This window comes from Mirounga angustirostris, unplaced genomic scaffold, assembly GCF_029215605.1.
Source record: "Mirounga angustirostris isolate CCGP_5_RB_7025 unplaced genomic scaffold, mMirAng1.0.hap1 SCAF_8, whole genome shotgun sequence".
Classification (NCBI taxonomy): Eukaryota; Metazoa; Chordata; class Mammalia; order Carnivora; family Phocidae; genus Mirounga; species Mirounga angustirostris.
The window spans coordinates 34,224,809-34,236,965 of NW_026991716.1; the positions used below are offsets into that span (position 1 = coordinate 34,224,809).

At 37.6% G+C, this 12,157-nt stretch overlaps 1 protein-coding gene and 1 pseudogene across 3 annotated transcripts in view; one reads left to right on the top strand and one right to left on the bottom strand.

Moving 5' to 3' along the window:
- The window catches only part of ZFAND3 (zinc finger AN1-type containing 3), a 338,087-nt gene that overhangs the window by 57,657 nt on the left and 268,273 nt on the right, over positions 1–12,157 (top strand). The window lies entirely within an intron of this gene.
- LOC123836941 (large ribosomal subunit protein eL33-like) lies at positions 586–982 on the bottom strand (annotated as a pseudogene).

Genomic DNA, 12,157 nt, shown 5'->3' on the forward strand with positions numbered 1-12,157 from the left:
TCACGAGTGAAGCCATTTGGGCCTGGCTTTTCTCTGGGAAAGAATTTGTTCTTTTTACTTGTAGATCTATTTTAGATTTTTTTTTTCCTTCTTCTTGTGCTGGTTTGGGTAGTGTCTTCCTAGGAATTGGTCCATTTCATCTAGATTACCTAACTTGGCATAGAATTTTTCTAAATTAGTATTCCTTTATAATCCATTTTATTTCTGTAAGGTGGGTAGTGATGTCCTTCTTTCATTTCTGATTTTAGTAATTTGATTATTCTCTCTACTTGGTCATTTAGCTAAAGGTTTGACATTGAAAAAAAGTCTTTTCAAGGAACCCCTTTTTGATTTTGTTGATTTTCTCTGTTTTTCTTTACTGCATTGATTTTGCTCTAATCATTATATTTCCTTCCTTCTGTTTGCTTTGGGTTTAGTTTCATTTGCTGTTCTTTTTTGTGTCTTAAGGTGAAAGATTAGGTTATATAGATTTGAAATAGTTCCTTTTTTTTCCTTTTTGATCTTTTCCCCTTTTTAATATAGTCATTTACAGTTAACCTTTTTCCTCTGAGAATTGATCTGGCTATATCTCAGAACTTTTTTTTTTTTTTTTTTTTTAACAAATCTGCACCTTTATTTACTTTTCATTAAATTTAAATCCTTGAGGGGTACAGCAGCACACGGATTCTGTGGCCAATGGCTTTAGCAGGAAGGTTGCTTCGGAATTTGGCACGAACCATGCCACTGTTCCATGAGCATGAGTTACTTTTCCCCAGATTACTCTGGTTTTGTTTGGTTTGCCACCAGGAGTCACTGTGTTGTTCTTTGCTTTGTACACATAAGCACATCTCTTGCCTAGATAGAATTCTGTTTCATCTCGAGCATAAACACCTTCGATTTTAAGAAGAGCTGTGTGCTCCCTCTGGTTCCAGAGACCCCGCTTATAGCCAGCAAAAATGGCCTTGGACCACAGCCTTCCGGACATTATTTGGCATTATAGGAGTCCTGTTCCCAGCAGGCCGCACTTATTTGCAACCAGAGTTCAGCAACAAGAGCTCTTTATCTCAAAACTTTTGATAGGTTTCATTTTCATTCATCTCAAAGTTTTTAAAAGTCATGCATGTTTTAAGAAATTAAGAGAATATGTGGGAAATATATATAAATAAATATGTATTTATAATATATATAAATATAAATATAATATATAAATAAAATACAAAATTTTATATTTTCCCACATAACATTTTCTGTTTTCCAGTTTTCTTTTTTTGTTTTGAAGATCAGAATTTCCATCTTGTATCATTTGCCTTCTGCTAAGTAAACTTCCTTTAGTATTTCTTTTTCTTTTTTTTAAAGATTTATTTATTTGAGAAAGAATATTAGTACGTGGAGGGAGAGAGGGAGGGGCAGAGGGACAAGGAAAGAGAATCCCAAGCAGATTATCTGTTCAGTGCCCTGAGATCCTGACCTGAGCCGAAATCAGGAGTCAGATACTCAACCGACTGAGCTACCCAGGTGCTGTCCCTCCTTTAGTATTTCTTATATTGTAGGTTTGCTGGTGATGAATTCTTTTAGCTTTTGTTTTGCTGCAAATATTTTTATTTTGTCTTCGTTCTTGAAGGATATTTTTCCTGAATATAGAATTTTGGGTTGTCAAGAGTTTTTTTCTTTTAGCACTTAAAAAATGCCCTCTCCTGTCTTTTGACCTCCATTATTTTTTATGAGAAGTCACCAGTAATTCATATTACTGTTTTCGTACATGTGATTTGTCATTTTTATCTGGTTGTTTTAATAATTTTCTTTTTGTTTTTGGTTGTTGGCAGTTTGATTATGATGTACGCAGGTATTTTCTGTTTGTCCTGCTTGTGGTTCACTGAGCTCCCAGCATCTGCACATTTACATCTTATACTACATTTGGGAGATTTTCAGCCATTATTTCTTTGAAATTTTTTTCTGTTCCATTCTCTCTCATTTCTAATTATGGGATTCCAATTATACTTACGCATACGTTTAGATCTTTGATTTTTACAACATATCACGTATGACTGTTCAGTTTTCTCATTGTTGTTTTTTCCTCTCTTTTTTGGATTAGATAACTGCCATTCATCTTCAAGTGTACTGACACTGTTAGCAAGCCCTCTTGCTCAACTATAGACCCCAGAAGTTAAAACCAAAAACAGACAAGATAGACAACACTGTTTAATTCACGCTCTAAGTAAAACCCACTGTGCTTATTTCTTACTCTTTTTTGAGGCATTGGTGAAGATACTTTGCAGTGACCGAGAACGTCCCAGCTGCCAGACCAGAAAAGCCCTGATAGCAGTAGAATGCCCAGAAGACCACATCCTGTGCGTCATCTTCCTTACCCATGATACACACACTGACCCCACCCATGATCACGTACCCTCTGCCTGCTCTCTTGCATGAACCCCCTGGAACCTCTCCTATAAACCTCTAGGTGTCCATTTTGTGGGCACAGAGGTTGGTTGTTAGGGCTTGAGCCTGCCACCTCCCCCAGCTGCCAGCACCCAAAATAAATTTCTCCCTTTCTCTTTTCCAAACTGTCTTCTCTTGAGTTATAAACTTCTCGGGATGAGTTTATTTGGGTTTGTTCCACAGCATTGTTGGCAAACGGAGCCAGGAGCTATGCTTTTGATTCCTTCAGCCCCCTCGGGATTCCCTGGGATGGAGCAGTTGGCTGAGGCAGCTCGCCAAGGCTCACCTGTTTGTTTCTTGAGTTAGCAACTGTGATAGATCATTTAGTAACAACACTTTTGCCATTGTTAGTCTGCATTCAGTGGATGTTTTTGTTTTGGGTATTGTATTTCTCAATCTAGAATTTCCATTGGGTTCTTTTTTGTAGTTTCTATTTCTCTACTGATATTTCCTATTTGTTATGAGCATATTTTCCTCAATCCTTGAGCATGGTTATAAGTAGCAGCTTTTAAAATTCTTGTCTGTAAATACTGAGGAATTATATTCAGGTTGGAGGAGACTAACAATACATGACAGCTAAATGTATTGTGGGATCTTGGATTGAAAGTTGGGCCAGAGGGGCGCCTGGCTGGCTCAATTGGTTAAGTGACTGCCTTTAACTCAGGTCGTGATCCAGGGTCCTGGAATCACGTCCCATATCTGGCTCCCTTTGCCTGCCATTCCCTCTGCTGTGCTCTCCCTCTCTCTGTCAAAAATAAATACATAACATATATATTTTTTTCTTTAAAGAAAGTTGGGCCAGAAAAAGGATATTAGTGCCTTGATTGACAGAATTTACATAAGGTTTGTAAAATAATTAATAGTATTTTATCATTAATTTCCTGGTTTTTACAGTTCTGTGGGGGTTATGTAAGATGTTAACATTAGAGAAACCTTGGTGAAGGTTAAAAATCCTCCTCTACTAATAACAACATCCAGATTGTCTTGGTGTTGGTTTCTTTTGGTTGTCTTTTCTGTGGGCCACATTTTCCTGTATTTTTTTTTTTTTATTTAGTAATTCAGAATTGCATCTTGGACATTATGAACAATTTATTATAAAGATTTTGGATCTATGGTGTACCTCCAAAGAATATTGACTTTGTTTTAGTGTAGGATAGGCTCAAGCTCCAAATCATTTTTCCCTGTGGTCACCAGCTTAAATCTATATTCAGTTTTTAGTCTTATCTGGGATGCATGTAGTCTATTTCACACATGCCTCTTTCAGGGATCAGCTGGAGATTTAGGGCCAAGTTTACATGTAGACTTTGGACCTATCCCTTTGTGGATATCTTTTTTCCTTGATTTTATCCCTCAATTCCCACCTGGTGGAGTCACTCAGAATTCTGTCCTCTGGTTCTTAAATGCCAGTAAGAGTGTGGTTTCTGTTCAAATTCTTTTACCTAACAGTGCTTAACGGGGCCTTCCTTCAGGCAAAAAACCATGAAATAAATAAATAAATAAATAAAAATTTCCTCAGTGCCCTTCCTTTTTTCATTAACTCCCCTATAGTGTCTTTACTGCTTTGATTGCTTTCCATTGTCTTCAGGTAGTTACTTTTTAATTTTGTCAAGTTTACAGTTATCTTTGGGACAGTTGGTCCAATAAGAGCACATTACGGTCCATTTCCAGTAATCTTAGGAAGCACCTCCTGGAAGTGGAACTTAATATTTTGTTTAACCATTTTACTGGAGTATGATACATCATATATGTACACATATACACACAAAGTGCACCAATTGTAACTCTATAGCTCAGGATGCTATTACAAATTGAACTGACTTACAGAGAGAAATAGAACATTACCAGCATTTCAGAAGCCCCTTTCATATCCTTACCCAATCACTACTCCCAACTGCTTCTCTAAAGTAGTCTCCTATCTTCTAGTGCCTGTTATTGAACCTTGTATAACTGATATTATTCATGTATTTTGCTTTTTGTCTGGTGTCTATGTGAGATTATTTCATGTTGTGTGTAGGAGTAGTTCATTCTTGTTGCGGAAAAACATTTCATTGTGTGAGTTTACTATAATTCATCTATCCCTTCTGTAAATGGATATTTGGATTTCCATTTTGGGCCTATTATAAAAAAGTGGTGCCTGATTTTTCTGCAAGTCTTTTGGTGTACATATGTATGCACTTATATTGGGTATGTATGAGTAATTGAATTACTGGGTCATAGAGTATGACCCTTTTGTTCAGCTGTAGTAGATATTGCCAGACAATTGACCAAAGCAGTGGTTACCTAATTGTTTTTTTAGTGAACAAATACTAGGACGTTTTAGCTTCTGGGAAATTGAGATCAAAGAGTTATTGCAAACACAATTTATCATTCTTGCCATGTGCTAACCCCTTAGTATTTGATCGACAATTTGGTAGTTTGATAATAAAAGGTAAACACAGGGGCACCTGGGTGGCTCAGTTGGTTAAGCGACTGCCTTCGGCTCAGGTCATGATCCTGGAGTCCCGGGATCGAGTCCCGCATCGGGCTCCCTGCTCGGCGGGGAGTCTGCTTCTCCCTCTGACCCTCCCCCCTCTCATGCTCTCTCTATCTCATTCTCTCTCAAATGAATAAATAAAATCTTTAAAAAAAAAAAAAAGGTAAACACAGCCTTAATTCATACGTAACACTTGTTTGCTTGCTTAGGCTTATTGAATTTTATTTTATTTTTTTATTTTTATTTTTATTTTTTTTAAGATTTTATTTATTTATTTGACAGAGGGAGACACAGCGAGAGAGGGAACACAAGCAGGGGGAGTGGGAGAGGGAGAAGCAGGCTTCCTGCTGAGCAGGGAGCCTGATGGCGGGGCTCGATCCCAGGACTCTGGGATCATGACCTGAGCCGAAGGCAGACACTTAACGACTGAGCCACCCAGGCGCCCCTAGGCTTATTGAATTTTAGTGGAATCATTTATGTGATTATAATTCTTAGATTTGTCATTGACAGTTATATGAGGTATTTTATCTAGTTTTATCAGTCACATAAGTTCTGCTAACATTGGTGGGTTTATCAGATTCATGGTCCAGGAGTATGTAAGTGGTTTTTTTTTAAGATTTATTTATATATTTATTTGCCGGGGGCGGGGGGGAGAAAGCACACAAGCAGGCAGAAGAGCAGGCAGAGGGAGAAGCAGGCTCCCTGCTGAGCAAGGAGCCTGATGCGGGACTCGATCCCAGGACCCTGGGATCATGTCCTGAGCCGAAGGCAGATGCTTAACTGACTGAGCCACCCAGGCGTCCCATTATATAAGATTTTAACCTTAAGATGGTTTGTTACAGCTTATGTTCTGTGTGGGTGGAATTTTATGATTTTTATGTTTATTATATTTTGTTGCTTAATGAGGCATTTATATTTAGCACTCACTTGATGTATACACAGTAATCTTGGAAAGTAGATATGACATAGCTAATTTTCAGGAGAAAAGCAGGATACTGAAGAGCAGCTGAAAGAAAGTGGTAACAGAAAATGGTAAGAGATTGACCTTCTTGGGGTCCATCTTTACTGTGTGGTGTGATGCTTTGTGACAAATAGTTATTCTCAGATTAGGAAACTTCTCTGTAAAGAGCTAGACAGTAAATATTTTAGGGACTTATGTTGCAGCTTCTCAGTTCTGCCATTGCAGCACAGAAGCAGTCATAGACAATACAGAGATGAGTAATTATTATTACATAATACTTATCAACACTGAAATGTGAATTCATAAAATTTTAACATGTTACAAAATAAGATTTTTTGACTTTTTTTCCCAATCACTTGAAAATGTAAAAATCACTTGTATTGATCTGCTAGGGCTGCTGTAAGAAAGTACCACAATTTGAGTGACTTAAATAACAAATTTATTGCTTCAGGGTTCTGTAGACTAGAAGTCAGAAATCAAGGTACCGACAGGGTCGGTTGCTTCTTAGTAAGGGAAGGATCTTTTCTAGCCTTTCTTATTGGCTTGTAAGTGGCCATCTTTCTGTCTCTTCATTGTCTACTCTGGGTACATGTCTGTCTTTGTGTATAGATTTCCCAGTCATACTGTTTTAGTGCCCATTGTCACTGCCTCATTTTAACTTGATTACCTCTGTAAAGACCCTGTATCCAAATTAAGTCACATTCTGAGATATTGGGAGTTAGGACTTGAAAATATTTGGGGGTGGATGGGGGCACAGTTCAATCCATAACATCTTAGATTTTGATCATTAAAAATCAGGTGGTGTAGCCTGGACTTGGCCAGCTGGCTGTACTTTGTTGCACTTGACTTTTGTGATTGGGGCAGAGATGATACCTGTAGGGTTTACCAGCCCCTCAAACTTGCTAGGTGTATCTTTAGGTGAGATGGCTAATCTTGTGGACTCTGTAGATTCACTGGAGGCACAGACATCAGTTTCATCTTTGAATATGAGGGACAACAGTTTATACTGATTTACCAGACATAGTTGGATTTCAGGTTCAAATAACCATTATTCTATTTTTATTTTTATTTTTTTAAAGATTTTATTTTATTTATTAGAGAGTGAAAGAGAGAACACAAGAGGGGGTAGGGTCAGAGGGAGAAGCAGACTCCCTACTGAGCAGGGAGCCTGATGCGGAACTCGATCCCGGCACTCCGGGATCATGACCCAAGCCGAAGGCAAGCCGCCCAACGAACTGAGCCACCCAGGTGCCCCTACCATTATTCTATTTTTAATTTTAGAAAGAATAGACACCCCTCCCCTCACCCCAGCCTAATTGGAGATGTTCCTGGGAGGTGGGTTAAACTTAAAATGTTATAATGTAGTAAGAGCTGGCTTAGAATAGTGATTTGAAATAGTTGCTCAGTGTTCTGTGGAGGTGCTTTTAAGGCTTTCATAAACATTTATGAAGAATTTTATTTTGGGGGCGCCTGGGTGGCTCAGTTGTTAAGCTTCTGCCTTTGGCTCAGGTCATGATCCCAGGTCCTGGGATCAAGCCCCGCATCAGTCTTCCTGCTCAATGGGGAGCCTGCTTCTTCTTCTCCCTCTGCCCCTCCCCCCCGCCCCCATGCTCTCTATTTCAAATAAATAAATAAAAAAATCTTTAAAAAAAATTTTATTTTAGGGGCACCTGTCTAGCTCAGTTGGAGGAGCTTGTGAGTCTTGATCTCAGGGTTGTGAGTTTGAGCCCCACTTTGGGTGTAGAGATTACTTAAAAAATAAAATCTTTTAAAAGAATTTTATTTTAAAAGTAAACTTAGTTTTAATATAGTAGCAACTACTAATGCATTGTTGCTATTACAGTAAGTCATTTTTGTGCAGATCTCAGAATTTGTTCTTTTCTTTTTGCCATCTGTTTAAAGAGCATCCCAAGGCTCTGAGGTAACCTGTTTAAAATAAAAATCAGGGGCGCCTGGGTGGCTCAGTTGGTTAAGCGACTGCCTTCGGCTCAGGTCATGATCCTGGAGTCCCGGGATCAAGTCCCGCATCGGGCTCCCTGCTCGGGGAGGAGCCTGCTTCTCCCTCTGACCTTCCCCCCCTCATGTACTCTCTCTCATTCTCACTCTCTCAAATAAATAAATAAATCTTTAAAAAAATAAAAAAATAAAATAAAAATCAATCTGTTACTGTTAGCAAGGTGTATGTGTGAATCAGGATTTTCTTGATTTCCATCTATGTGTCAGTTCCTGTTTGTATAATATTTGCGTTGCATATATGATTCTTATTCATAACCCTTGATTTCAGTATATGTTAATCAAATTAACCTTGTATCTTTGGTAATTGACTTTATAATATTTGAAGGCTTTACATTTGACCTTTGAAAATATATTTACTGTAGAACACTTATTTTCATTTTATATTCATGTTGTCTGTAAGGTTTCATTTGAAAGGAAGTTTTTTACTACTAGAAAATTTGGGAAATTTCTCATTTTGCACATGTAAACTAATAGGAAAAGGTGAGGAAGGAGATAAAGGATATTGATTTTTTTGAATTGTGTTAATATACTGATGGGGAATGCACAGCAGAAATGCAATCAGTTCAGGTTACTAGTTATCCCGAATAGAAAACTAGTTTTAGAATCCTATGGATGCTTTGTTTCTACCTTTAACTTCGTAGATACACCATTCTTTATTATTTCTTGGTATAAGCTAAGTAGAGTTACTAGTAGCTCCTGAATAGGCGAAAGAACTTTTTGTTTGTGTTATTGGTAAGAGAAGGCATCTCTATCAGCATTATCGCAAAACAAGTCTAGGAAGGGTTTAAAATAGATACTACTTGACTGTGCTGAATAATGTGTAGAAGAAAATACAGAAAAGGAAGGATACTGTCCCTCTTATATATTAAAAGCTATATCTTTGGAAAATACTTTCTGTGCGGCAGTTCTTATATTTGTTCACGTAGCTGAAATGATCTGTGGTTCTTTTGAGGAGGTAATGAGATAGTCAGTTTTAATTCTGGTCAGTCATATCAACCCCTAAAGGTCTGTAAAGAACAGCAGTCAGTTATGGTGTGTCTTAATGTTGTTTAGTGCAGAGGCAGAGGGCAGTTTGGAGTGTGGTAGAAAGAGCAGTGAGCCTCTTCTGCACATAATGATGTGAGGAGATTGTGTAGAGCTGTGTGTCCGTTTTGGCTTGCAATGGGATCATTGCATCCTCTTTTTGTCTTGTTTCTGAGATTAAAATATACCTACATATAAATTGGTTTATTGAAGTTAGTTGTTTTAGATGTTTAGTTATTTTTTATGTATATTTATTAAGTTCTTTGCTTTGAAAGTATTCCTACTCCATTGTGGAAGCCCTAGAAATGTATTAATTAATTCTGTGCCTGCAGCAATCATTTCCTTGAGTGACACATGGATCCTGGGTTTTAATGTTTGTATATTTATGCAAGCACTTTATGTATGCACGTAAAAGAGGACTGGAGAATTTTGTATAAGTGTTCAATGATATATTTTAAAGACTTTTTAAAAAAGCTTATTTTTAAATTTATTTTTAGTAATTTCTACACCCAACGTGGGGCTTAAACGCACGATCCTGAATTCAAGAGTCCCAAGCACTTCTCACTGAGCCAGCCAGGTGCCCCTTAAGACATTCTTGGTAATGTGTCATCATTTCTTCAGTGGGAATAAAGCTGTGATTTTCATTATCTTGAGGATGGGCAAATCATACCACTTCTCATTTGGAAGCATTTCTTCCTTTGGTATATTCCTTATGTTTGTGAGGGGAAAATTTTTCAGTGTAGCGTTCTCCTTTGTTATTCTGTAGATAATTTAATATGAGTCTCAGATTACCATGAAAATTCATTATTTCCTTGCTTCTTGGTTGTGTGTAGATTTTTTTTGAAACTGGAGAAATACGAGAAAGGAAGCAACTTCAGGCTGTTAGGTTGGGAATTAGTTTACTTTCTGAAAAGGATTTGTACTGATCTGATTGGTTAGGTTTCTCACAGTGGTGAGGAAGAGACACTAGATAATCACAGAGATGGAGTGAGCGGTATAGAGGGAAATTTGCTTCATTCACTGCATAGGTAGTACTCAATCTTCAGTTTTCCTGATGAGGTTCTTAAATAGCTAGGAAGGTGTCTCACTTTTTGCTTCAGGAGCACTAACTGCTCCAGATAATCCTTTCTCAGCTCTTTGAACTAATCCTACAGACAGGGTTTGATTGGATTGATTTGGCATTGTTGAGCCTGGAGCAGGCATCCTTGTTGGTCACAGTTGGGAGTTAGGAGCTTCGGAGGGAATCCCATCATGCCCAGCCCATGTGTGGTTGACTACCAGCCTGAAGAACTTTTCTTCATTCAAACCCGTGTGACCTTTGTGTTCCTAACAAAGTACACCTGGGCGGAATTACAAGGGGGAGTGATAGGATGGTAGAGAGAGAACAGGTTGGGGCCAGTTTGCTCAAAATTATCTTTGTGTGTGGTAGGATGTTTCATAGATTCTTGGTGGAGTAGAAACAGGCTAATTTTCATTCCAAATGCAGAAGAGGTTTTTTTTCGGGGAGGTGCAGGTGGTGGGATTGATTTTAGAAAGTGGGAGGGTTGAATGCAACCACCTTTATTATCTTTGATACCCTCATGGATTTGCATACTAGGGGTGATGATTTCTTGCGGCAGTTAAAAGGAGTTTTTTTTTTGTGTGTGTGTAACTAACAAATATATAGGTATATCCACGTACCGGAACCCAACTAAATGAATTAATTGCATAATCACGGGTACTTAAGTGTGTGGGTCTGAAGCTTTTTTTTGCTTGTTTTAGTGAATATTTTAAGAGTATTCAAATAACTAAATGAAGTGGATGAATGAACATGCTTTTTATCTTAATATGGATGATAGTAAATTCATTATTGGTAGAACACATTTTTTATATAAATGCATAGATCCTTTAAGAATGTGAATTTGGGTATGAAAACTAAAGAGCACATATAACCAGATATCTTTGATATTTAGTTCTTTTGAACTAAATATTGTATTATTTTTAGGATAGCTGAAAGTTGTCGGCTTAGAACTTTTTGAGGGGGTTGTGTAGTAGCCTATGCATGGGGCCAGACCATTAGTGCTAGCTGCCTGGCTGTATTTTAAGGATTAAAAGCAAAATCTTTGCATGTGATGTTTTGTATATTGGACTTAAAAAAATCCACAAGCTTTTAGAAGTTGTGAAGATATGGGTCAGTTTTGTTCAGATAAGAGGTCAATAAAGCATTTACTAACATGAAATGTTTTTCTTTTCCTCTTTCTTGGTATTAAAAGAAAGGTGAATGGATGAAATAGCCATTAAAGGATTTAATTTAAAAAAATGTAGCAACAAAAACCACACACTCTGGCTGTCCATGTTACAGGGTTTAAGCTTCATATTTTTAAGCTTCATATTTCAAAACTATATTCACAGCTTCAGAAATAAACTCTACAGTAGCTGAATGGTATTAACCAGTGCTTTTCTTCTTTGCATTATCCTATTGTGTCAGCAGGGATGCTGCAGCAATTCTTTTTGATCTAAAAACTACTTTGTTGTGGAACTGAAAAAGAAAAATGTTCTAATCTCCTGCTAAAATTTTACGTGACAGTGAGGTCAGTCAGACAATGGAATAACTTGCTAAGGGAGTTCAGTGAGAATCTTTTCACTAGAGATGTTCCGGAGTTGACTGAATGAGCTACTTGGAATTGAAGATCAAGCTGGAAAAATTCTTCAGGATGAGATAACTTCTCTGAACTAAAAATTTTAAAAGGAATTAAAAAGTCTGTATTACAAGTTTTGAGAAAATATTGCCTAAAATCACTGATTCAGAGTTTAGTTTTTCAGGTATGTTTTATTCTTTATAAACATCTTCCATGAAGTATATATTTAATAATGGAAGGTTTTGTTTTGTTTTGTTTTTTTTAAGCTATATAGTTCTAGATCATAAATTACTGTTCCATCATATGTATTTTGAAAAGTTCATTATTAGGGCACCTGGGTGGCTCAGTAGTTAAGCGTCTGCCTTCAGCTCAGGTCATGGTCCCAGGGTCCTGGGATTGAGCCCCGCATAGGGTTCCCTGCTCGGTGGGAAGCCTGTTTCTCCCTCTCCCACTCTCCCTGCTTGTGTTCCCTCTCTTGCTGTGTCTCTGTCAAATAAATAAAATCTTTAAAAAAAGAGAAGTTCATTATTAGATACCCCACTGTTGTATGTTAGTACATCATAGAGGAGTCTGTAAGGGAGGGCTGAGATTATAATGGCCTTTATATTACAGAGCTGATGGGTGGTTGGTCAGACTGTCAGGGTCATTATT